Source organism: Periplaneta americana, chromosome 10 (assembly GCF_040183065.1).
Source record: "Periplaneta americana isolate PAMFEO1 chromosome 10, P.americana_PAMFEO1_priV1, whole genome shotgun sequence".
Lineage (NCBI taxonomy): Eukaryota > Metazoa > Arthropoda > Insecta > Blattodea > Blattidae > Periplaneta > Periplaneta americana.
In genome coordinates, this window is record NC_091126.1 from 138,874,309 (window position 1) to 138,899,863 (window position 25,555).

The following is a 25,555-nucleotide window of genomic DNA, read 5'->3' on the forward strand; positions in this document are numbered from 1 at the left end:
TTTAGGAACGAGATAGGTACACGCTACTATAGTTAAATAATTTTGGTAACTTTCTGATATATTTAATGTACTCTAACTTAATGTGCACTTATTTTAGGCTAAACCATAGTCCTGGGCGGCTTGGCCTTTTATTGAAAACCCTTTTGTCTCAACCCAAGCTAAATGCAGTTATTTTGTAGGTAGGCATATTATACTTATGTAGAAGGTCACCTGATATAACCTAGATATGAGAACTACATGTCCCTAAATCATTTTGTATCTTATTTTCTAGGTTGAAATATAAATGAAAATACAAGTAATTGCACCAACCCTGAAATTTCTGCGAAGTGTCCCAAAATAACTATTTCTTATGGAAGTGAAGTTGATTTATCAGATCAAAATCCTAGGAAAGAAAGACTGAGGAAATTAAAATGACTTAAAAAACGGCATGTAAAAAGTAAAGTATCCTTATTGTCGTCTGTAGGAGAAAACAGTTGTGATTCTCAGCTTGCGGGTGGAAATAGCGACCAATTATAATTTATGTGAAATGTTTTAACTACCGTAACGATTTAGCACATATTGTGAAAATTCAAATGGATTGACGGGATCGTAACAAGAAAGGAATGTGATATTCAAAGGAATTGAAAATTGTGGCTCTAACGATGTTTTTAATTCCTAATGTTTAGCTGTAATTTTATGTAATGTAATTGCAAGTTATCTTGAACCTTCTGAGCGTTGACAGAGGGGCAGAGGGAAGGAAGCGAGTAACGCGGGTGGAGCCAACTGAGTTGTTTGCGCATGCTCCGCAGCATAATCTCTTGTCAAGAAACATAGAGCTATTTCCTTCACTGCGTACCAGTAGTGTTAACATGGAGCAGCAACCACAGGGTAGTAATTATGGTGAAATCACACCACCGCGGAGAAAAAGTAACGGAGAAAGAGAAATTATCGCAAATATAATAAAATTATACGTTGCGAGGAGGAAAAATTAAACAAATATTTGCTGGAACCTCTTGATAAGGAATATGAGAGAGAGGCTAAATACTCTGGCAAAAGTATTAGTTCCGTGAAGAGAATTAAAAATAATATTGAATAACAACCGAATGAACCTCACACTAGTCCGGGAAAGAATAGGTATGTTATGTTAGAAATTATTGCTATGATAGTTATGTACAATAGTGTGTGTATTGAGAGCGACATAATGAATTACTGTTGCAAGTTATTATTTTCTTATAGTTCTACTGAACATATTATTTCATTCCAGAATTATACTTGTGTAAAGTTGAAGTGGACGACTTCGATCAACATGTTATTCGGGATACAATCGAAGAATTCTATCGTGTTCAGAAAGTAGTACCTACGATTAAGAAGATAATTCCGAATGGATGATGCCATTGACGAAATAATTAATTTTGGAACAAGCGATTATGGCAGCAATGCTAGGGATATGGATTGTGTATAATTGTAAATTAATGTAAACTCATATAATAAACCTGTAAAATATTGTTACAAGAATATGTACATATTAGCTGAAGGGGTAAGTCATGCAGGCCTATATAATGTACAGAAATAGCTGTAGTAACTCCTCCATTTCCGGTCCCCAGCCCGGATGAGAGAGGAGTGTACACACGAATATATTTCAATACTTACTCATTACAGGTTAATTAAAGCTTGCTACGAAACTATGTTCTCCTCTCAAAACCGGAGTATCCAGAGAAGATGATGTCTGTATTGAACCAAGTTCTTTTACAGTAGAGAGCCGTAAGGTAAAAGAACCAACGTTTTTTGAAAAGAGTCACGTTACCCGAGGGAGGGGCATCCTTGCCGTGTCGTTACGTTGATGAGTACGTGCCGAACCGAGCAGTTCCAAAGACAGACTTAGGGGATGTAAGGTTCAAGATAACTTGCAATGACAGTAGTACTATAATAATTGTCTACAACAGGGCTGGGCACATTACGTGATTCTGAGAAATGAGCCCTATGTGCTTTAAAGAGCTGGTATTGCGAGCATTCTGACGTATGCATACTGTACATCATTCAGTGTCGGTGCAGTGGTGACTCTAGGCGAACTTTGAAGACGGAGCTTCCGCTCATACACTAAACCGTCCCGCTATTCCCAATGCGTTTAATGTATCATGAGAGGAGGAGTTCTTTTTGGTAGAGAGCAGTGGAGAGAGCAAAGTGTTTAATTTGGCATAAAACACTCCAACTGATTAATAGGTTCAATATCCAACGACATTATTCTTTACAACATGCTACTGAATATGACAAATATGTTGGTAATGAACGCCATAAATTAATACAACTTAAAAAAATGTGTCTCAGGTACATTATATTAGAGTATCAATTTGATATTTACATTGCATTATAGGTTCTTATACATTTAATAATATATAATTTTAAATTATACAAGTATTATGACATATCATAGTATAGTATATTACAGTTCATGATATAATCATATTATATCATATTATATATGATGAACTGTAATATACTATACTATGATATATCATATTATATATCGTGAACTGTAATATACTATACTATGATATATCATAATATTTGTATAATTTAAAATTATATGTTACTAAATGTACTATAATAACTTATAATGCAATATAAATATCGAATAAATACTCTAATATAACGTACCTGAGAAACACTTTCTTTAAGTTGTATTAATTTATGGTCATATCATATCATATCATATCATATCATATCATATCATATCATATCATATCATATCATATCATATATCACATCACATCACATAATATATCATATCATATCATATCATATCATATCATATCATATCATATCATATCATATCATATCATATCATATCATATCATATCATATTATATTATATTATATATTAACAGAATGACAATAATGCACTTAGTGAATCGGCTACGAGAATTAGCTACAAAATTTGCCACGAAATTGCAAAGGAATTGAAAACATTCAACGAAGATAACTTCATCAAGCGATGTTTAATTATATTGGTAAATGAACTCCGTCCACCGCAAGTAGGGGAAATGGAAGCCATATGCCTGTCTCGTAGAACCGTGGTGAGGATATTGCAGTATGTGCGTATGGGTTATGCAAATAAGCCTAATGATTTGTGTGTGTGCATAGAGCGAAGTTTATTTCTTTAAATTAATAAGAGTGTTATAAATTCTGTAATGTACAATGGATTGATGTAATATCCTTATAAACTATTATATACTGATAGACTGAATGACTAGAACAACCGTGGCTCTTGTTATATTAATGCAGGGGAGGTAGCTGTAATATGAGTCCGCCACTGCGTGAGCGTTCTGCTCTGGCTTGGAATTGAAGTGTCTTGTGGAGCGAGAGCAGCTCTGGCAGTCTAAAAGGAGCCGCTCTCATGCCCGGCCCTGGTCTACAATGTGCTTAAGACAAATGACAGAAAAATGGCAGTACTCTTCTGTCTCAAATGAATTTATATTTTCTGTAGTGAAGTTGAAAGTGAGTAATTTAAGTGAGATAGAGAAATATTGTCTTAATTTCAGATGAAAAGTAATTTTTTAATTCATATCGAATAATGAAATAGTAAGTTTAGGTAATACAGGTACTGTACAATGAAATGTGTAATCTATGTTTGGCATGAACTGCAGATTCTACATATACGTAGTTGCGTCATAAATGAATCGAAATTTTAAAAAATGAGACAAAATGCATTGCCCGTTTAAGTATGGTATTCCTTGCATACCGTATATAATATGATAATATGTAAATATAATTATTATTATTATTACTATTACCACAACTACTGTATTTTTATATTATGTATAATAAGTTTAATTCTGTACGTAATACATTTCCATTTTTGTATTTTTTTGTATTACTGGTATGTATAGCAGGCCTTGTTTCAACACGACTGCCAGCATAGCTTCATAATAATCGAAGGAATCGATATCTACTTTCCTTTCTGTATAGTACTTGTTCTCTACATTACAATATTAGACCTATATATTCAACCAGAGTTAGTAGCTCTGACAATCCACGATCCGTCACAGCTTCGAGCTCGGGTCTGACTATTTCTCCGGGCCTCTTCTCCGAGAGGAAAAGCGTACTCCGACGTCACAACTCGACCTGTTGGTAATGACTGTACAATAGCATTACACTAACTACAGCAATAAAATTAATATTGCACATAATTTAAGAGAACATAATGTAAGAAAACGGTCGAAAGCCGTGTAACACAAGCCCGGATGGCAATTAAGGCCCCCATTCACGTTGAAAACTGTATCAATACACGTATCGATACAAAAAGGAATACTTACATCCGAGATCTGTGTCAAGTACAAGGGTCATATACACACTGAGAATCATTCCGGCATGAGTGCGAAACCGAAATGCTATCTGCTATACGCTTAGTTACAGCAGTTGCAATAGTATTGCCTGAAATTTTGAAGGAAAGAAAGAGCCGAAAAAGAACATGGACGAAGCAACGGACGAGAGGAATGGGCGTACTTACTCACTCACTCACTTACTTACTTACTTACTTACTTACTTATCGCTTTTAAGGAACCCGCAGCTTCATTGCCTCCCTCACATAACCTCGCCATTGGTCTCTGTCTTCTGCAAGATTAATCCAATCTCTATCATCATATCCCACCTCCCTCAAATAAATTTTTATATTATCCTCCCATCTACGTCTTAGCCTCCCCAAAGGTATTTTTCCCGCCGGTCTCCCAACTAACACTCTATATGCATTTCTGGATTTGCCCATACGTGCTACATGCCCTGCCCATCTCAAAAGTCTAGGTTTAATGTTCCTAATTATGTCATTTGAAGAATACAATGCATGCAGTTCTGTGTTGTGTAACTTTCTCCATTCTCCTGTGACTTCATCCCTCTTAGCCCCAAATATTTTCCTAATAACTTTATTCTCAAACACCCTTAATCTCTGTTCCTCTCTCAAAGTGAGAGTCCAAGTTTCACAACCATACAGAACAACCGGTAATATAACTGTTTTATAATATCTAACTTTCAGATTTTGTGACAGCAGACTAGATGATAAAAGCTTCGCAACCGAATAATAACACGCATTTCCCATACTTATTCTGCGTTTAATTTCCCCCCAAGTGTCATTGATATTTGTTACTGTTGCTTCAAGATATTTGAATTTTTCCACTTCTTCGAAAGATAAATCTCCAGTTTTTATATTCTAATTTCGTAGAATATTCTGGCCACGAGACATAATCATATACTTAGTCTTTTCAAGGTTTACTTGCAAACGTATCGCTTTACTTGCTTAAAGTAAAATTTCCGTGTTTTCCCTGATCGTTTCTGGATTTTCTCCTAACACATTTACGTCATCCACATAGATAAGAAGCTGATGTAACCAGTTCAATTCCAAACCCTCTATGTTATCCTGAACTTTCCTAATGGCATACTCTAGAGGAAAGTTAAAACGCAATGGTGATAGTGCATCTCTTTGGTTTAGCCCGCAGTGAATTGGAAAACATCAGACAGAATCTGGCCTATACGAGAGGAATAGGCATACAGTTCTTTATTTACTACGGGGTCTAATAGTCATATAATTATTTGCGATTGGATGGCACACTGTTTATGAAGCTATCAAGAACGGTGAAATCAAAAATTGAAAAACAGGACAATGTTATGAGAGGGGTAGTAAGCGATGAGGAAAGACTGAGTGTGACTTAGGATAGCCTACTTGGCTACAGGAGATAGCTACGATGACTTGATATTATCTACAGCCATTTGCATTACATGCATAGCATGAATCATCAGAAGATGCTCTATTCTTCAATGACTTTACAACTGTTCAAGTTCTCAACGGAGAGCTGATTGAAAACGGTATTTTTGTAACATAACTACGATCCAAACTGGAGCACCTACCATTGCACTTGTCAACCAGATCTGGTATTGTCATTTCTGAAAGCTGTTAATTTGAGTAGTCTTTCAACTTGGGATTCCACAAACATGGATATAGCTTATATGTATATTCAAAAACTGAGAAATTGCAAGTGTAATTAAGTAAATTATATATGTCATGTTTTTCAATGTATGGGTTAGGAGTAGTAGCAAGGGTACTATAACTGTAGAAGTATTATCGAAATAAATATATGGAAAGAGATAATACAATAGGAAATTTAGGAGCGAAGCGAAAAAAAAGAGATAAATATGTAAATAATTAGAGGATAGAAAAAAAATAAGTGATGTAAGTGTTGTAAAATAGAGTAAACGGAAAAGTCAGCAAGTAATGTAGGAGAAAATAGCGGAAAAACAATGATTAAGAGTACGTAGGATTTGAGGGTAGAGAAGAAAATAAATAAATAACGCAAATTATTAAGGAAGGTATATGCAATATTTAATAGGTGAGTGAGAAATGGAAGGGAGACAGTCTAGGTAGGAGGGAGAGAATAGAAGAGGATAGAGGGGGAAGGACATATAGCAATTCAGTCATAACAGAACATTAGAAAGTAAGCAAAGAAATTCTCGGCAAAGAATACATTAATAGAAAAGAGTTATATGTGTAAAGGGATGGTGGATCGAAAAACAGAAATGTGAAGGTCCACCATAACTGTGAATTGTAAAGTTGAATGACAAATAAATATCAATATCAATATCAATATTCAAAAACTCTTCTCAAAATTCCTGATCTGCTGATATTATTCAAAATATTAGAAATGAAACTTTTGTAGCGTGCTATAGGATACTGTCACATATAGATAATTTGTTATCTCGTGAAACCAAATGCTTGTATGCGCCGTGGCATATAGTAAGAACCTCATGGTGGGGGTAAGCGAGCTCCCTATTTCAGCCCTTGCACTCACAGAAACAATTTCACTTCTCCTCTCGGCACTGACCTCCCTTCCCACTAATCTAGTTAAATCACTTCCCGAATCACTTGAATTTTTACTCGTGTCACTAAAATTCAATGTATTTATGGTACTTAAGCCGCTCTTATCTAATTTCTTCACATATGTTTCCTTCTTCTGTATATACGATAGAATGGAATTCAACTGAGGGGGCACGGATGGCCCAGCAATGCGACCTATTGAGATCTATTACGCTAAACCTCGATATGGAAAGAGTTGCGTGCCAGAGATCACCTATGCGCACCGCCCTAAACACATGACTTCCTTAAAGATCTGTCCCTACAGCCGACAGAATCCATATACTATTCCTGCTTCGGAAAATTCCCACAAGCCCCCCTGTCGGTCCGAGGAGAAACTCCTCCCCGAGTAGGTCCGCGTCGGGTGCCATTCCAGAAGCTATCTAACATCGCTGAAATACATTCCACGGAGGCCGGTCGAGAGAGTCAGCAGCTTCGGCAGGCTGCCGGTAGAGTGCTCTGAAGGAAAAGAAAGGGATGATGAGGGAAGGATGATGGGGAGGAAAGGAAGTAGCGAAGATGATTGGGGTTCAAAACGCCTGATAAATTTACCTGATATTCATCCATAGGAGTGAGGAAAAAAACCGAAAGAACCACACCCAGGCAACTATCCGTCACTGGGAATCGAACCCGGGACCGCGGGGTTCGGAGTTAGACTCGCTGACCCCTTAACCACAACGGTGGACTCTGTGTATGATAATACAGGGACATCATTTCATTTTTACTAACATTTTTAATATTAACCTGGCTATAACTTTGGATCAACGCCGTTTGCTACCCCCTTCCACGACTGGAGTTCGATAATACTGGCGTAAAGTACAAACAAATCACTTTACTAGGTATAGGAGGGAAAAAAAGTAGTTCATCCATTTACGTAAACTAGGAAATATCGCGATTTCGAGTTTGATCATTTTCAGTAGGTTTTTGTTTAATCAAAATACAGTATAGTAGGCCTATTAACAATGAGTGTTTTTACTCACGACCTGAGCTATTCATGTGGACATATTTTTTATACAGTGTATATTATACTGTCCAGAGCACATCGGCGTGCATTATAGAGAATGAAGTTAAATTGAAAAATAATCATAATATGGATATTTAAACACATTTTTGAAAATGGTGGCCGTTCATTTCGATACAGGCTTCAGTTGTAATGTGTATATTACCGCACTATGGACTATTGTACCTAATCCCAATTACCAGTTTCGTCCTTCGTACAGAGTAACTCATGTTGAAATAATTGTGTACCTACTCTATAAAAGAGTACCATACGTACTGTAAATTCAATCTTCACTTCTGCCCGATCCGAAAAGATAAAATTACTCAGACATACTATCTACTGTCCGACCAAGTGGTTATGTTGTAGGGTCGTAGAAAGGGAGGAAGTCATGTGACACTTAATTACTTGACGAGGCCCTTTTATTTAAATTATTTTAAATAGTAGTATAATATTACGCAGACGTCCAATTAACTCCTAAGAGAAATTAATGTTTTCAGAAAAGAGCTAAGACAGCCCAGCCACTGCTGGCGATTAAAAGCTGGTGGAGGAAACCAGGATACGACGTAGGCAAATGGACGACAGTGCCTGTGCGAAAATGATTCACTATTGGAAGCTCTTTCGTCATTGGAAAACGCAAACATAATATTGGAACGTACTGTTCACTATGACCGTAAGGCTACTATGACTGTATATGCAGTCTTGGATATGTGTGGAGGACGGTTGAACTTCATTAGTAGAAGGGGTGGGTGTGAAGTACATTAAAAAACTCAGGTACAATAAAAATTGAAGTAAAAATAAAATGATGTCCCTGTATAATAATTCTACGTTGTTGTATACGATTCTGTTTAAAATTCAACGGACCCTTTGACTCCATTGGTGAGTGAGTGTATGAGTGAAATAGTCCCATGCCTATAAAATTGTGTATCCTGCTTCAGTGAAAATTTTGAGGAACTCTCGTGTGTCCTGTGTGTGTAGGCAGCAGTCTACTTATTTGATTATATAGCTTTGTGAAGAAGATGAACCTTATGTTATTTTCTAAAACATAAAGGACGTCCAACTTTTCACTTTTGTTCATAATAATCTTGGTATTTTCGTGCACAGACCTTTGCAGCTGATTCGAAACGAGGCGGACGCTTTGAAGAGAGTTATTGAAAAATACAGAATGCGGCTCCGAGTAATTAGCTATAGCGGGAGACAGAAAGAGGCGAATAAGAAACGGACCCGGGCAGTAGAGGAGTGAGGGGAGGAGTATGGCTTGTTTGTACATAATTCCACTTCTTTGATCATCCGTCTCTACTGGTTGCTGCCGCCACAGCGTTCTCCGGACAATTTGGTTGCACAGTCGTGCGTGTCTTGTCGCCAAATGGATCGAGTGCCCACACTCCATGACGCCGCACCCTAAAACTCTGACACGCAAGTATCTAACAACTTCCTACTTTAGTACACATGAAAAATCAAAGATCATCTATGCAATTGAATGAAGAGGCCGTTTTCGATTTGCACGGTTGAAATATCACGAAGAAAGAAAATCTCAAAAATAGCAGGGGGGAGGAAAAGTCCATAAGACTGAACGCAATTAGAGACAAATGGGAAATACGAAGCCTAAAACCTCTCTTTAACGATGCCAGTTCCTACTTAACTCTAATTCTTGTTTCTATAGTACTTCCAAAAATAAAGTATTATTATTATTATTATTATTATTATTATTATTATTATTATCAATATCAGAAAGAAGGCAACGCCAGACACAACAAATTCAGCAAATCCAAATTTGAGAATTTTATCAAGCATTTTATTATAGGAAACAAACAAAATTCATATCTGATAAAATTTCAGGCTTAGAAAATATAGATGCATATCTAAAGATAGATCGTAAAAATTGTTGGAAATGAGTCAAATCATTTAGTAACTTTATTTTGATGATAAATATCAGTAGACCAAAAAGAAATTGTTAATGCTTTTACTAATCACTTCGCCATCTATTCAGAAAACTCATAACTTTGCTTATGGATACGACATTATGATTATTACAGACTGTCTACTTATACTAATCTAGTGCATGATGTTGGAAAGCAATTAACAAAATGACATCAACAGAAATTGACGGTATACAAAATTCTGCAATATAGGAATGCTCTCATATTCCTATATGTTGGGCAGCATTGCTCTTTTTTTAGTTGGTTATTTAACGACGCTGCATCAACTACGAGGTTATTTAGAGTCGATTAGACTGGTGATAGCGAGATGGTATTTGGCGAGATGCGGCCGAGAATTCGCAATAGATTGCCTGGCATTCACCTTACGGTGAAAAACCCCAAGCGGTGATCGAACCCGCTCCCGAGGGCAACTTTAGAACGGCAGACAAGCGCCTTAACCGATTGAGCCACTCCGGTAGCTGTTTTCGTCTTTCTGAAAGTTGTGTAAACTATTTCGAAATCTATGTGGCAGACAATTTTTATAGGTCTCTTTTACAGACTCTCTCGCTTCATTTAACTTAAACTGTGGAGTGCCTTAACATCTCTTCCTTTTTATATTCTTCATAGATGAAAATATCTGAAAAAAAAGTTCTAATTGTTTTCTATTCGCCGACGATTTAAAAATATTTCATGCAAGCAATACTACTATTGATTGCCAACACCTTGAAGGTGACAGTATTGCAAATTGCAAAGTGAACAGAATATAACTGCATTGAAATTAGTTTCCAAGATTAAAATCATAACTTTTGCGTTGAAAACAACTTCTCTTAAATTAATTCAAGTATCACTTAAATAATATTCAATTTAACAGACCAGATTGTGCTAAAGACCTTGGAGTATTTTTCGACACTACATTTTATTATCAAAAACATGTAGATTACATATATAATCATGAAATTGTAATGCTGAGTCTAACACGGTCAATAACTTATTCTTTCTCTACGCTTGATTGCCTTCTACTTTACCACATATTAGTTGGATAGAAACTCGAATATGCATCTGTAGTCTGGAGTTCTGTTACAACTTTATTGTCTCTGTTAAATTGGAATATACTCAAAGAAAATTAGTGTCGTTATGTTCATATAGATTTCTGCTCAGTGACTTCAGGAACAGTTGCGAGAAAACAATACATTTTGGTTGTTCTAAACTCCATAGTTTATTATTGTGATGTACCGAAGTACATATGACATTTCCGTGCAGGAATTCTGCGATACCATAATATAATGAAGGATGGGTGGAACGGAGAAAAATTTTCCAAAGAAAACATTAACATCCGATATGTAACAGTGCTTACCTACTCCAACACAGCAGTGTTTGGTTGAAGTTTATAAAATACAGTTATGGTTTTAAAAATTAACTCTCCATGATTGCGATGAAGAACCAGAATATTGATTTGTTTGGAATTGAACAATAATAGTAAGACGCGAAACAAATTATGTCCGCACCTGCCTGTACCAATCACTTGAAACCAGAAGTGAAACATATTACCATGTTTTCAGATACATGCTGTGGTCGAAATAAAAACAGTTATGCCACAGTCATGTACTACGCGACCAAGGCGGGACCCGTCGTGGCAGAATGAGGAACTCCGTGCTCGCTGCGTATGTTTACTGCTGGAGTGTCGTCACATCCAATGCCTAGCGTTTCAATCTGGTCGCAATGCCGCGTGTAGGGAGACGCGTGTTTCGTAGCCAAGCGCGGAGCGTTATTTATAATGCCGTAAAGGTTTGTGATGAAAAGACAACGGGTTTATTCTTACCTCTATCGAAGACAACAGAGCGTGTTGCAGCTATTGTGAAATTAAATATGGAAACAATTAGTAGGATTAGAAAGGAAGGTAAAGAATGTGAGGACAAGGGTATAGAAATATCGACAACAAACAAAGTTAGACGTCCTCCTGCAAATAAGGTTCAATTAGACGACATGGACAAGTGTATCATAAGAAGAGAAGTTCATAAATAAATATTATGGTCTCTACAAAGAGCTTTCAACATTAGGAAAGTTGCATAAATTTTGTAAGAGAGAGATTGGTTTTAAAGGGTGCAAAGAAACTTTACAAAAACTCATACTATCCATGGGGTTTGCATCCAAAAAATGTAAAGATAAAAGGAAATATCTAATAGAACGCTCTAATATAGTAGCTGAGCGCGCATCTTATTTGCGTTATATGAGAAATAACGAGAAAGGTGAACAAAAGCCCGTTACTTACCTGGACGAAATATGGTTCCATACTCATTACAATGTCCACAAATTTTGGCAAGACGTAAACGTGTCAGGGGTTTATACAAATAGTAGTGCAGGTCAACGACATATAGTAGCCCATGCTGGTGGTAGTGATGGTTTTATACCGGGTGCTTTCCTCATATATGATGTCCGGAGTCCGGCCACTTTAAAATGCTAAGGTAAGAAATGTATATCAAATGCAATATTGTGTAAAATACGGTACCTACTTTAGTTTACGTTACTTTCTATTCATGTTTCCTCCTTCACGAACACGGATGTTGTGGTGTGTTTTCTGAATAGATTCCTATATGTATAATTATGATAAAATAAAACTAAACAATAAAGTTACTATGTATACGAACATATAACATATAGGCTAAAGCGTGTTAATAATAATAATGAAAAAAGAGCGCAGTTCAGCATGTGCTTCATTTTGCATCTGATGCGGACTTTACAACACGGCCTGTGTTGTGAAACGAGTCGCAGCGCCACCAAACAAAACGGTTCCCGCCTTGGTCGCGTAGTACATAGGCGCAACTCGTGTTCTCAAACTGTCAACATAATCTCAAGTCAGGCAGAGCTGTAGTGTCTGCACGCGGTTCTTGCAAGACGCAAGGTCGCTCACGTCTGCAGTAAGTGGCGGCTCGTTTTAACTGAAAAACAATATAATCCGATCAGATCATTTCCCTACAGTAATGAGCGGTAAAAGAAAATATCAAGAAGAGAGGTAAAGCTTATATTATGTTCCATTACGCCATTACACTAAGGAAATATTTATCAAACAATTTGTCGTTAACAAAAATAGCTGTTTCAAGTATACCAATGTTTAATGGTTATATATATATATATATATATATATATATATATATATATATATATATATATATATATCACAGAATAAATATTTAAATGATCTCACTATTATTTAAAAGTTAGAAATTTTCTCACCCTTCGTGAGCTGCCACAAGGGACAAAGAGTACTAACCATATAAATGTTTACAAGTTCAGTGAACCATTAATTTTGTTTTGACAATGAAACTCCTACAAGTACATAGCTGCAAATACGTTTTGTGATTAGTGGAAATATATACATAGTTTTAGAGAGACAAATGTTACAAAAAAGTAAAGAATGCTAATGAACTTGGTTTCATTTCGAATATAGGTGATGCTTCAGGAGAGCAATTGATCCTTTCAATGCAGCTAAAGTTACAATTGAAATAATAGATGTAGGTATTCCAAGCCTCTTAAACACATCTTTCATGAAGACTTTCATTTCTTACCAATGCTTATTATTGTCTCACTAACATTACTTATCTAACTTTCATTGTTCACTTTTACCTTCATTATATTTCCTTTCATGTCCACACTTGTGTAATAACGGTTAGTGCGTCTGACAGCGAAACCAGGTGTTCCGGGTTCGATTCCCGGGTCAGGGACAAGTTACCTGATTGAGGTTTTCTCCGGCGTTTCTCCTCAACCCAATATGAGCAAATGCTGGGTAACTATCGGTGCTGGACCCCGGACAGATTTCACAGGCATTATCACCTTCATCTCATTCAGACGCTAAATAAGCATAGATGTTGATAAAGCGACGTAAAATAACCTACAAAAAATTTCTTTCACATTGTTTTACAGCCTATTTATTAATGTAATAACAACTGAAACCAATTTTATTCAATTAGAATTACATTCTGGCCGGGCGAAAGAGAAGGCCTACTGGCCTTAGCTCTGCCAGGTTAAATAAATTATTATTATTATTATTATTATTATTATTATTATTATTATTATTACTTTCTTAAGAGCTGGGTTAGAAGTGAAAAACCTGCCCTTGGTCAGAACACTAATTGGAATGAAAGTCGTCAGAAAATAAGTCGCGTTTCACATAATCATTTTCAATTTCTATTTAACAGTTTCACAAAAAGGACGCCGCTTCGATTCATTTGAGAATATTATTCCCTAGATAACTGCAAAACTTTTCAAATTAGTAGGGAATTTAAGAGAAACATTTGCTCACCTGCAGCGTGTATGAATTTTAGGAGGTGTCCCTTTGATACCGACGCTGAGTCTTCACTCTAATACATGCTGTGCAGGTGGCAAGATAATTTAAATCTCACCGAGATAAATTTTTCGTCTCAGCCCGATAATTATAAATTCGCCTCTGGTAGTTTATCTTCTTTTGCTTAATATCGTGTTTTTCAAATAACCTACCTGTTTTTATTTACTTTCGAGAAATTCCCAGTTTTATAACATTGTTCTAAGACTAGTACTGCCCCTATTAAAGTCAATTGCATCTCTCAGTTTCATTCTTAAGGGGTTAGGTACAGATTACAGTAGTAAAATGTTGGAAATATTCCATTTTTTTCCTCCATTACTGTATCCTGGACAATAATGAAAATTAGTATGTGTAAAACACTATCCTTCTGCCACATAAAAAGGATATTTTTACGATAAAAATTATTTACTTTTTTTTTCAAAATTCAGTCACTGTTCAGTGATGTAGCGTTTCCCATATAACTCTAAAACTATCCAACATTCTGTGATAAAATTCTTTGTGTTTATTTATGTATGTCATATCTACAATATGATGCAAGATCACTTCTCTACCTTTGACAGGTTTTCTGTAAAAAATAAGTTTATTTAAAAAATGGTCAAATATCAGTATTTTCTTCTAATACTAATAAAAAAATATTATTTATTAAAGAATGTTATTGAAAGAGCATGATATTTTAAACGTGAGTTTCAGAAATAAAATAAAAGAGAGAGAACATGAAGAAGTCAACAAGTTTATGAGTTATGAGAGAAACTTTTCATTACTGCACAGTGAACTGCCACCATTATGAATTTTGAAAAAAAAAATATATATATATATATAATTATTTAAATCGTAAAAATATTTTTTTTCATATAGCAAAATCACAGTGCTTTACACATGCCATTTTTCATTATTGTACAATATACAGTAATGGAGGAAAAAAAATGTTGAATATTTGCAAAACATTTACTGTTGTAAGCTGTACCTATCTCCTTAATGCAGGGAATGTTGCAACTCGTTTTTCGAAGATGTAAAAATCATACAGTATATTTCGCACTACACTTTTATCAAATGCGTGTAGTTTCAAGACATCTTTTTTTAATTATTTTCTTCTTATCCTACATTTAAAAAAATATATGCCGTTGTCACACACAATATACCTCGTTTGGGTCACAATTTTTTTACACTACTACGAGACAACCCTGTATTCATTGCCACTCGTTCTGAACGTTGTGTAGAGGAATCTTAGTTTCTTTAGATATAAAGAACTATATATTGTTTATAACTTCTTTGGTTTGAACATGAAGCTTCTTCCCTTGTAATTTTGAAATAACTTGAGCCATTTTCTTAAGAATTGCAATTTATAAACACTTAAACTAACTCTACTAATATACACACACTGTACTTATCAATACTACTCAATATTTCTAAAACTTCCGTAATGTAACACATAGCGATTCAGTACAAGTACCTAGTAGTGAGCGAACGACTGACAGAGAGAAATGTTTTTCAAGTGGACTTTACGCCTGCACAGAAACCGGTACTTGGCGTTTATATCTCAACGGTCGCAAGGCTTTCAGAATTTTCACGGCAGCTGTACATGGTTGCTTGACAAGACTCAGACACGCTGGAAACCATTCAACATTATGTTCTTGTTCTCGGTTATTTTCATTAAGAAATATGGAGTCTGACTATAATAGTTGTGTGATTGAGAAATCCTAAAGGAAATTTAATAGAAAAGCTGAAGATCAACAGGGATTGGGAGCAACTGATGAGGGAGGTAGCTAAGAAGAAGCCATTAGTCGTCAAAGAAATGAAATCTGTATATATTTCCTGGATTTTACTGCTCTTCTGAAAATGTCAGAAAAATATAAGAAGAATGGAGGACGCTTGAACAGGAAGGAAGTGAAAGATTAAAAGAACAAATGTGAACACTACAAAACATTTCTATATGCCAACAAATTTCAATACGTATCTTTTCTGAGAAGGGAAAACTTTCAATTCTAAAGCTAATCTGTACTATAAAGTGTCTCTACCAATCGCAGTAAAAAAGCAAGAAAGATTTACTGAACCTCCCGGAATTATTTTTCTTCTGTGTTCCACATCTGTTATCAGTACATCCTACTTTCAGTTCAGCCAGAGATGTACAGTCTTAGAAAAAAGTTTTGTCGCATAGATACTTTATAAGTCGCAGAAAGGATGCAGTGCGCATGAGCGGACATACAACGAAACAATACTAATTTTATTACCTCAACTATTCCTTCACTTGTGACTCAGCTCGCACGTCCTCTGATCATGCGCACTTCCTCCTTTGTGGGAGTTACAAAATATATTTGCGACAAAACTCTTTTCTAAAACTGTACGTCCTCACACCATTGACGCTTAGAGTAAAGATGAATAAAATATGCCTATGTATTGAAAGTACGACTTACTGATTTCTTTTCCTATCTTTATTAAACGTGAAAAATATTTTGCTTACCTGTAATTTTAATGTTAATATTAATAAGGAGGTTAAAAAGAATTGTGTAAGATAAACATTGTGTTTGGATTAAATTTGACCACGGTAAATGCAGTGTTAAGAATGATTTATTGAGTTTCTGCAATATGTTCTCTTACATTTGTGCGCTTGTAAATATGTTTGTGATAAAATTTTTCTTTCTTAATTAACAAGGGAACAATATTTTACTTACCTCTAATTTGGTTGTTAACACAGTAGAGTATCGATTATCCGAATACTGATCAACCGAAACATCGGATAACCGAAAGCGTTCCAGTCGGGCAAATTTGAATTTGCGCGCGGGCCAAGTTGAAGTTTCGCTAGAGCTGTTTGCAAGATTTAGTGGTAAAGGAAAAGAGTATCAGGTATGATGCAAAAAAAAAAGTTTGGACTTCTTTTCCTAAACTTTAGGCAAACTTTAATGGCCGTTTTGAACTTGTCAAACTAGGCTAGTCAGTTTTCTGCGTTATTTGTAAGACGTGTGATACAAAATATATATTGTATTATACAGTTCTGTGCTTAATGTCAGTGTTTTTTGTTTCATACTGCTCCTATGACACCGGTACAATTTATTTTCGTAAATGACCGGTTATCCGAAAAATCAGTTATTCGAACACCCCCCGTCCCCAATTGTTTCGGACAATCGATGCTCTACTGTATTACCAACGAGATTAAAATTGGTTATATAAGATGAATATTGGTTTCAGTTAATTTGGTAACAATTATGCATTGTTTAGAGTGATTTATTGAGTTTCTTCGTTGTATTCTATTAGAATTGTGCTCGTGTAACATGCGTTACAATAATTTGTTGTGTCGTTTTATGCATTTTGAGTCTCTAAATACCCAAAGAAAAATGTGGTTTCTACTAAGTTACGTTACATGCTAATTCAGACTATTATCAGTGACCGAAAAAATTAACTTCAATTTCTCCATCATTCATCTTGCCTCACTTGAATTACGGCGAGTTTCTCCATAAAACAATAACATATGATATTCCTAAACTGCAAATGACATTGTAAGTTTTTATCGAATACCCTGTACTGAACTGTCATCCGCTCTGCAGTAGACCTATTGACAGGGAGCTTGAACTCAGCTGACTCGTACTTACGTCTGTGCAGAGTACTGCTTGCTGAACGCGTTGCCACGTCTCTCATGCCATAATATTAACAAATTTAAGCATTCATTTTTATTCAATTTCACGAAAACGTAACAGAACACACATATATTTATTTAAACTAATATTAACTCTTTGCTATAGTCGCGACGCTGTTATTCCTGGCGTGACTCCTCCTCTTTGCTTACGTCTTAGGAAGTGAAGGCTCTATATAGTCTAGGTAGGTAGTATCGTTCGCCATTTTTGCTCTTTCCTTGCTGAGCTATCATACGAGGAATCTATTTGCCACACCGTTAAACATTATCATGCCGTAGCTCCTATGATAATAAATCAAACGCACTGTAATTAAACAAATAATTGAGCGGCAAATAACGTCTTCGTGTGTTTTCTGCGAACGCCAACGAAAGAGACAAAATGGTGGGGGATTATATGAAGTATTTATCGAGCCTTAGGAAATGTATGACGTCTTCATCAGCGAATTACAAGACGCACACGTTTAAATGTAGCCGATCTGCAACGTGATTGGCTGCCGGAAATTAGAGGGACGGGACTATAGATATACATACTGATGTAATATTGTTTTCTTAATTTTACTAACTATACAGTATAAGCAGTATAATGCAAATAAAATAAGAAAAGAATTTTTAATGGGAAAACTATCAAGTTTGGACTCTATGTTGTATAGACATTTTTTGATGTTGTAGACCAGATCATTCTAACACAGCGTTTGAGGGCTAGGGCCCCCTAACATTGCACTGTGTCTGCCCAGGGCGGACCCCCACTCCTCTCTGTCGCTGCGGCTCTGGTGGTGTACGAATGCATACGAACATCAACACTTCTCGAATGTTCGATGATATTCTGCAGGCATTGCTGGGTTACGCGTTCCATCAGTCATTCATTCGTCCATCCATATGATGTACTATCGTTTGTGCTTAACTGTTTTGAATAAGAATGAAGAGAAGTGCGTCGATAGTCGGTTCAGGATTTAACCACTCTTGAGAAGGCTTGTATCTTGTCTAATCAGACGACAACAATGTTCAATGTTTAATTTGCCATGTCAATATACGGGCAAAAACATACACCATTAAGCGTCACTTTGAAGTTAAACATTCTGATACCAAAGCTCATATTATCTGCGAAGAGAGGAAGGCATTAATAACGAAATTAAAGGTCGAAATGCAGTCTACTTACGACGAGGTAAATATCATTTCAACTACTTAAGTACTCTAAGGGCAATGTAATTCAATTAATGGTTGGGTTATAGCAAGATTATTTTGTACAATTGTCAACAATGTATGGGAATTATTATAAAAACGTTTGTTAAACTATAAAGGATTTTCTGTCCGTTTAACTGTGTATATATTTTTTGTATAGTAACAATGTCATTAAAAATTAATTTTTTCCTTTCTTTCGCAGCACATTGAGCCAAGTTCCAAAAGAGCTGTCCATGCAAACTATGTTGTTGTCCTAAACATTGCCAAAAATAGCCCGCCTTTTACGAAAGGAACGTTTGTAAAGAAGTGCATGATTTAAACTTGTGTCCTTTCCTGATGACATTATTTTAGTCAATTAGTCTCTCTCTCCACAATCAATCTGTCGCCGCGTGTAGTAACTTCGTGAACATTTTTATGACGCCCTTTTCTGTAAATCTTGAGCAGGCTCTAGTCAAATTCCAAAGAGAATTGATAAGGCTTCAGTGTCACAGAAATTTGAAAGATAGATATTACATATTCCAGGCGGCCTCGTTGCGTTTTATAAAAACTTAGAACAAAAAGAGTTTCCGCTTATCCACGCATTGACATGCAAGTTAGTTGTTAAGTTTCGCTGTACATACCTTTCTGAACACATATTCTCAGTCATGAACCTGAATAATAGTAGAACTAGGTCATGTTTGTTCAATGTTGTGTTGGAAGTAGTGTTACGCATTCATTCTGCTCAATTTTCCCTGATATAGTTGAAAAGGAAAGAAATCGAAGATTGTCTTCCTAACTACAGAAAAAGGACAATTTCATTTTGTTGTATTATTTTGTAATAGCCAATTGTTGTAATTCTTGAATTCTTACTGTGTCATAAAATATGCCATCCATACATGTACCTCACTGGCTCTAATTCTTGAATTCTTCCTACGTCATAAAATATTCCATCCATATATGTAAATCACTGGCTCACTCTACCCCTTGCAGGCGTGCAACTCTCTCAGCGATCGGTATTCCGTGTCTTTCCCACTCATTTGCTGTCTCTCTTTGGGACTCAGCACAGTTCCTCCGAACTCAGGGGAGCCACGGGGCATCACGGGGGCTGCCCCCTTGAAATGGTCTGCTGTAGACCGTCCCCGACAACTGTTAAAAGGACGGCACTTATATCCCTTACATCCTGTATTGTTGTAACATCACGCTCCCGTTCAATAGTACGATAATTCCATCTATGCCCAAATACTCATTTGGGTTATATCATTTATAACATAAGTAATTAATTGAGTCGAACTTAATTCTCAATTTTTACGGTCTAACGTAATTTTCGTTATTCTTGCCAGGACTTTTTGTGCTGTCATTGAAATGTAGAAACGAAGTATATGTTAAAACCTGTCATATCTGATTGTGCTAGTAAAAATAGAACTGATCAATTGTGGACCAGTAATTTCTCAGCGAGTCCTCTACACCATAGACAATTTGGATTATGAAAGCCAAAAGCGATAAATTTCGTGCTCAGTAACGTCAGGTTCGGGCGTTTTCCATCCTCCTTCGCCTCCATGTATTGATGGCGGTAACGATGTCCTTACCACCTGCAGTTTAATAACAAACCTGAGGTATATCATGAAAAGACTAAGTGAAGAGGACTGTCAGTTGATATTAGGGCCGCAGATGGTTTAGGCCAGTTTAGGTCCTTTTTCTCACTAGTAAATTTTGATGGCAGCTTTGTATCTGCCACGAACTTGAGGTGTTCTGCAGTCTGCGTAGTTGTTATCGTCATATCCTCCGGTGCCATCAATGTCATGTTGTTCCACGTCCGTGGGAATTTCAGTCTCGTCTCGTTCTTCTTAAGAGTCACTGTCAGTTTTTAACCTCCATTTCAATTTCCTTGTTTAAAAACGTTCGGTTTTCTTCTTTTGTGTTGGTAAATCTTCTTACCCGAATTGATAAGAAAATAATAGTTAACATTTATTTTATTGTGTATGGGAACATATTTTATCTGTACTCTTGCCTTTCGTAGCCCCGCCTGACTGCGTTCTTAGTTAATTCTTGTTCTCTAACAAGCAAACATCTCACTGGGGCTGATTAAAAGTTAATCTTTTTTCTTCCATCATGTTAATAATGTCAAAACAAGTGCTTATTAGCCTACAAATTTTGGCCATTCGAGCGCAATTTCCATAACCATAAAAATAAGTTTCCCTGAAACTGTTTACAGAAAGAAAACACAATTTAAAGGAAAGTTTTTATTGGAAAAAATACAGCTGTTTTTGAACTATTTTCCAACATATTCCCTACCGGAATTAAGACATTTGCCATACAGTGGGATAAAATGTTATATCCCTGCGTCGTAGAAGTCTACCGCCTGGGACCGAAACCTATGTGTGACAGCTGTCTGCACCTCTCTTTTGATCCCACGGTATGAAAAATATTTCAATTCCGTTGGGGAAAATGTTGAAAAATAGTTCATCAATTATATTTTTGTGTCTGTTCCAATAAAACTTTCCAATGGAATTGTTTTCCTTTCTGTAAACGTCCCCAGAGAAACTTATTTTTTACGGCCATATTAATTCTCTCCCTGACCATGTCAGAGACTTTCGGACAATATCAAAATTCAATTTAAATTAAAGAATCGTATTCTAGTTCATGGAATTGCTTGTTGAACAGCTGTCAGGTTGCGCAACTTCGGCTTAACCCATGACATATAATAAATATGTAACTATGCTGTTGTAAAGTTGACAATTAATATGTAATGTATGTATGTATGTATGTATGTATGTATGTATGTATGTATTATTGTTATTATTATTATTATTATTATTATTATTATTATTATTATTATTATTATTATTATTATTATTATTATTATTAGTTATCACTAGGCTTCGTATTCCAGCTACCTAAAGACTGAAGTTAAAGACGCATAGGCTATATAGTACGCCGAACACAGGTAATACAACGGATAAGGATATAAACAAATACGTCGTCATTGCGTGTTCGTGGAGTTCAGTCAACTCCCCACATTCTGAAGCTATACTAGTAAAAATATGCTTGGACTGTGGTGTTCATTTTCGTCGTGATTTTTGCATTGAATGATAACGTGCATTCGTAAGTTACGGAACATGAACATATGCGGAGATCACTTGAAATGATTTTACATTGCAAGAAATTCTTTCAATAGCACATGACGTTATTGATGCATGATGTAGTACAAGATATTCCTATTGTCTGATATATATTTTTTTTCATTAGGATGTTACATATGTCGCTCATCACTGAAAACCCACTAATTTTGTATATACTTTTCTAGAAATTTCCTAAAATGTAGATTATATAATTTATTAATTGGGATGTTGGCACTGAACATCATGGTAGGCTACACAAATGCATGCTAAGCGTGTAGTTAATATCGTCTTAATTGTCAGATTGTGACGGTACTGGTTCTTTTGAATTACGCTCAGTACACTTTCTGTGTCTTTTGGTATTGCCGTGTCTTTCACTGCACTATTTTTTGTCACTTTTACGTTTATTTCACACAATTTATATGTAATGTTGCCTATATTGACAGTGAAAATATTAGTCAAAATATCCTCAACTATGCCCTGCAACATTACACGCTCGAGCGTCTTACCAAAGATATTTTATCTATGCAATAAACCATCAATCAGTCACAAAGATGTAATGAAGGATTGATAGAACAGAGAAAAATTCTCTCCGGCACCAGAAATTGAACCCGGGGTTTCAGCGCTATGTGTTGACGCTTTATAAACTAAGCCACACTGGATTCCAGTTCCGATGCCGGATCGAATCCCCTCAGTTATATCCATCCTTCATCATATGGTAACACAGAATTCCTGCACGGATATATATATATATATATATATATATATATATATATATATATATATGTACTTCTGTACAACATAATAATATAATAATAACACACAGAAGTAGTTATTAAATAATATGACTAGTAAGAGCAGTGATCGATAACCGCGTCTCGGTTTTGACTTTCTAGAGAAAGAGGGCAAAGGATGCGTAACTATTTTGTATACGAACGTACCTGTACCTGCGCTGTAATGTCACATAGGCCCTATACTTCGAATCAGGCAACCTCATTCCAGTTTATAGATAGCTGAATTATGAAGCCTAGTTATCACTATCATCATTGCCATCTCTGTTTTCCTTTCTTTTTTTTATTATTGCTCGATGAGATCTCTATAGTGTTCTTTTGACCCTGTTGACCCCCTATAGGGCTTTAATTTAATTTGTATTATTTTCATCATTGTTTGTATTTTTTATATTTGCTATCTGGTAGGATGGAAGAGAAGGTCTTATGTCCTTAATCCTGTCGGATTAAATAAATAAATATAAATAAATAAATAATTGCGCTCGAGTGGCCAAAATTTGTATAAGCACTTGTTTTGATAATAGAATGGTGGAAGAAAATAATAACTTGCTTATTTTCTCCCATGAGAATATTTGTTTGTAAGATCCTTTCTCGGCATAGTTTGAATGAAGACGGAGGGACAGTGGCCATTACATTGTGATTTACTGTCTTCATCATGTTAACTTGAATCCTGCCATGTGTTGTAGCCTCTAAACAAAGAATTCTTTACTAATTGAATTGAACTGAATTGAAAGAGGAGAAGTGGGAGGAGTAATTTAAAAGATATGCAAAACGCGTCCTTCCAAATAGTTCGGGGCTGAAAGGAATTGAATATATGAGCTCCAAGCCTGTTGGCCACTTGTCTCACTCCGGGTTACGCTGCTCCAGTGAGAGCTCTAGAAAAGTTTGAAGGGGAAAAACCAAAAATGGACGTAACCTCTTAGGTACCACAGAAGCGAGGGGAAGGAAATTAGATCAAAATGATCACGGGACAGGACGAGGAAGAAATGGCTGGTGTAAGTCTGCACATTGAAAGAAACTTGGTCATTTAGCAGTGCAGGTGGAGTCGAGAAGACTCGTTTATTTGCTGTTCGGATGGCAAGAGTAAGCTTGAACATTGAAAGGAGCTTTGTCATTTCGCAGTGCAAGTGAAGTAGAGAAGACTCAGTCGTCTGTTGTTCGATGACAAGGCAGGTGAAGGCCGCCAGACAGTCGCCGCGAATTCTAAACCTTCAAATTGAAAGCTTCTTTGTCCTTTCGCAATGCGACTAGACGAGTGACCTCGCCCATGTAACAGGTATTTTATAGATTCTGAACTAGGGGATTTACGTCGTTTTGTTAGAAAATGGGGAAAATTTATGGGGAAGGGCATATAGGTCTGTGGCCCATTTATCTTAGAGCTCATCCCGACATTTGTCTTAACGCCTTAGGAAAACCACGGAAATACCTTAGGCAGGAGGAGTTGTCTCAATATAAGAGACTAGCCAATTGGCTTTTAGGTAGAAAGTCGATTGAATTATGACTTCAGTCTTGTTGAATCGTCTCAAAATAGAGACCAGCCAATTGGCTCTACGGTGACTCAATTAGGTTGAGATAGGCGAGAGGGTATAGATGTAAAATATTAATTAAATTTAGAGTAATTACCGGGTCATGCGGATGTGAGCGTAAGTACGTGGCCCATTTCTATTAGGGCTCATACCTACATTTCTCTTAGCGCCTTAGGATAACCACGGAAAACCTTAGGCAGGATGAGTTGTCTCAATTTCAGAGACTAGCCAGTTGGCTCTTAGGTAAAATGACTATGAATCGATGGGTGTATACTAGACAATTGGCTCTATGATAATTCCATCGATCAACAAGTGGGGATATTGTTAGGGAGTGGTTTTCTTTAGGCCAAGTTAGGACAAGATCATTTCAAAGCGGTTGCACTAACCAAGGAATCTCATGGAGTTGAGACGTCACTACCAAAACCTGGGAGTTACGCCAGCCTCCCTGTTCTCGTGTCTCAAGAGTATGGCTATTGGACCTGTCTGGTGTCTACGCCGTAACCTAGGACCATACCGGCCGAGGCCAGATATGAGCGGGTTGGGGTTGGCACGAGCTTCCGCATACAGGTTCCTAGCCAGTCGAGCAATGAACTCGTCTATGGTTGGCAACTCTAGTTCGTCATGGAAGTTCCTTATCGAGGCGACGCGGGGGAGACGAGTGAAGATTCGAATCACTTGGTTCTGGATAACTTGGAGTTTACGGAGATGGGACACTGCCGCAAACCCCCATGCTGGTGCGGCATAGGTAATGACACAGCGAATGAGGGCCTTATACATGGTAAGTCCTACCCCCAAGTTGTCAGGAGTTAAGGCCAGCAGAATGGGATAGTGTCTAACTATCAGCCCGTTGACCTTACGAAGAAGGGATTGGATGTGATCTCTGAAGGTGAGAAAAGAGCCCATAATGATCCCTAAATATTTAATTTGGTTCATCCACTGCATTGCTTATCCGGGAAGTGTAGGTGGTGGTGGTGGTATGTCTTCGAGCTTCATTCTTAGTGAAAAGATTATGGCCTGACATTTATCTACATTGAACTTGATTCTACAGTCGTGGAACCACGGCTGGAGGTGATCTAAGATCGACTGCATTCTACGGGACGCTAACCTGTAGGTTTTGCTCATCACCAAGAGGGCAGTGTCGTCTGCATAGATATACCGATGACTACTACTGCCGTGGATATAACGAAACGGGAGGTCATTAATGAATATATTGAAA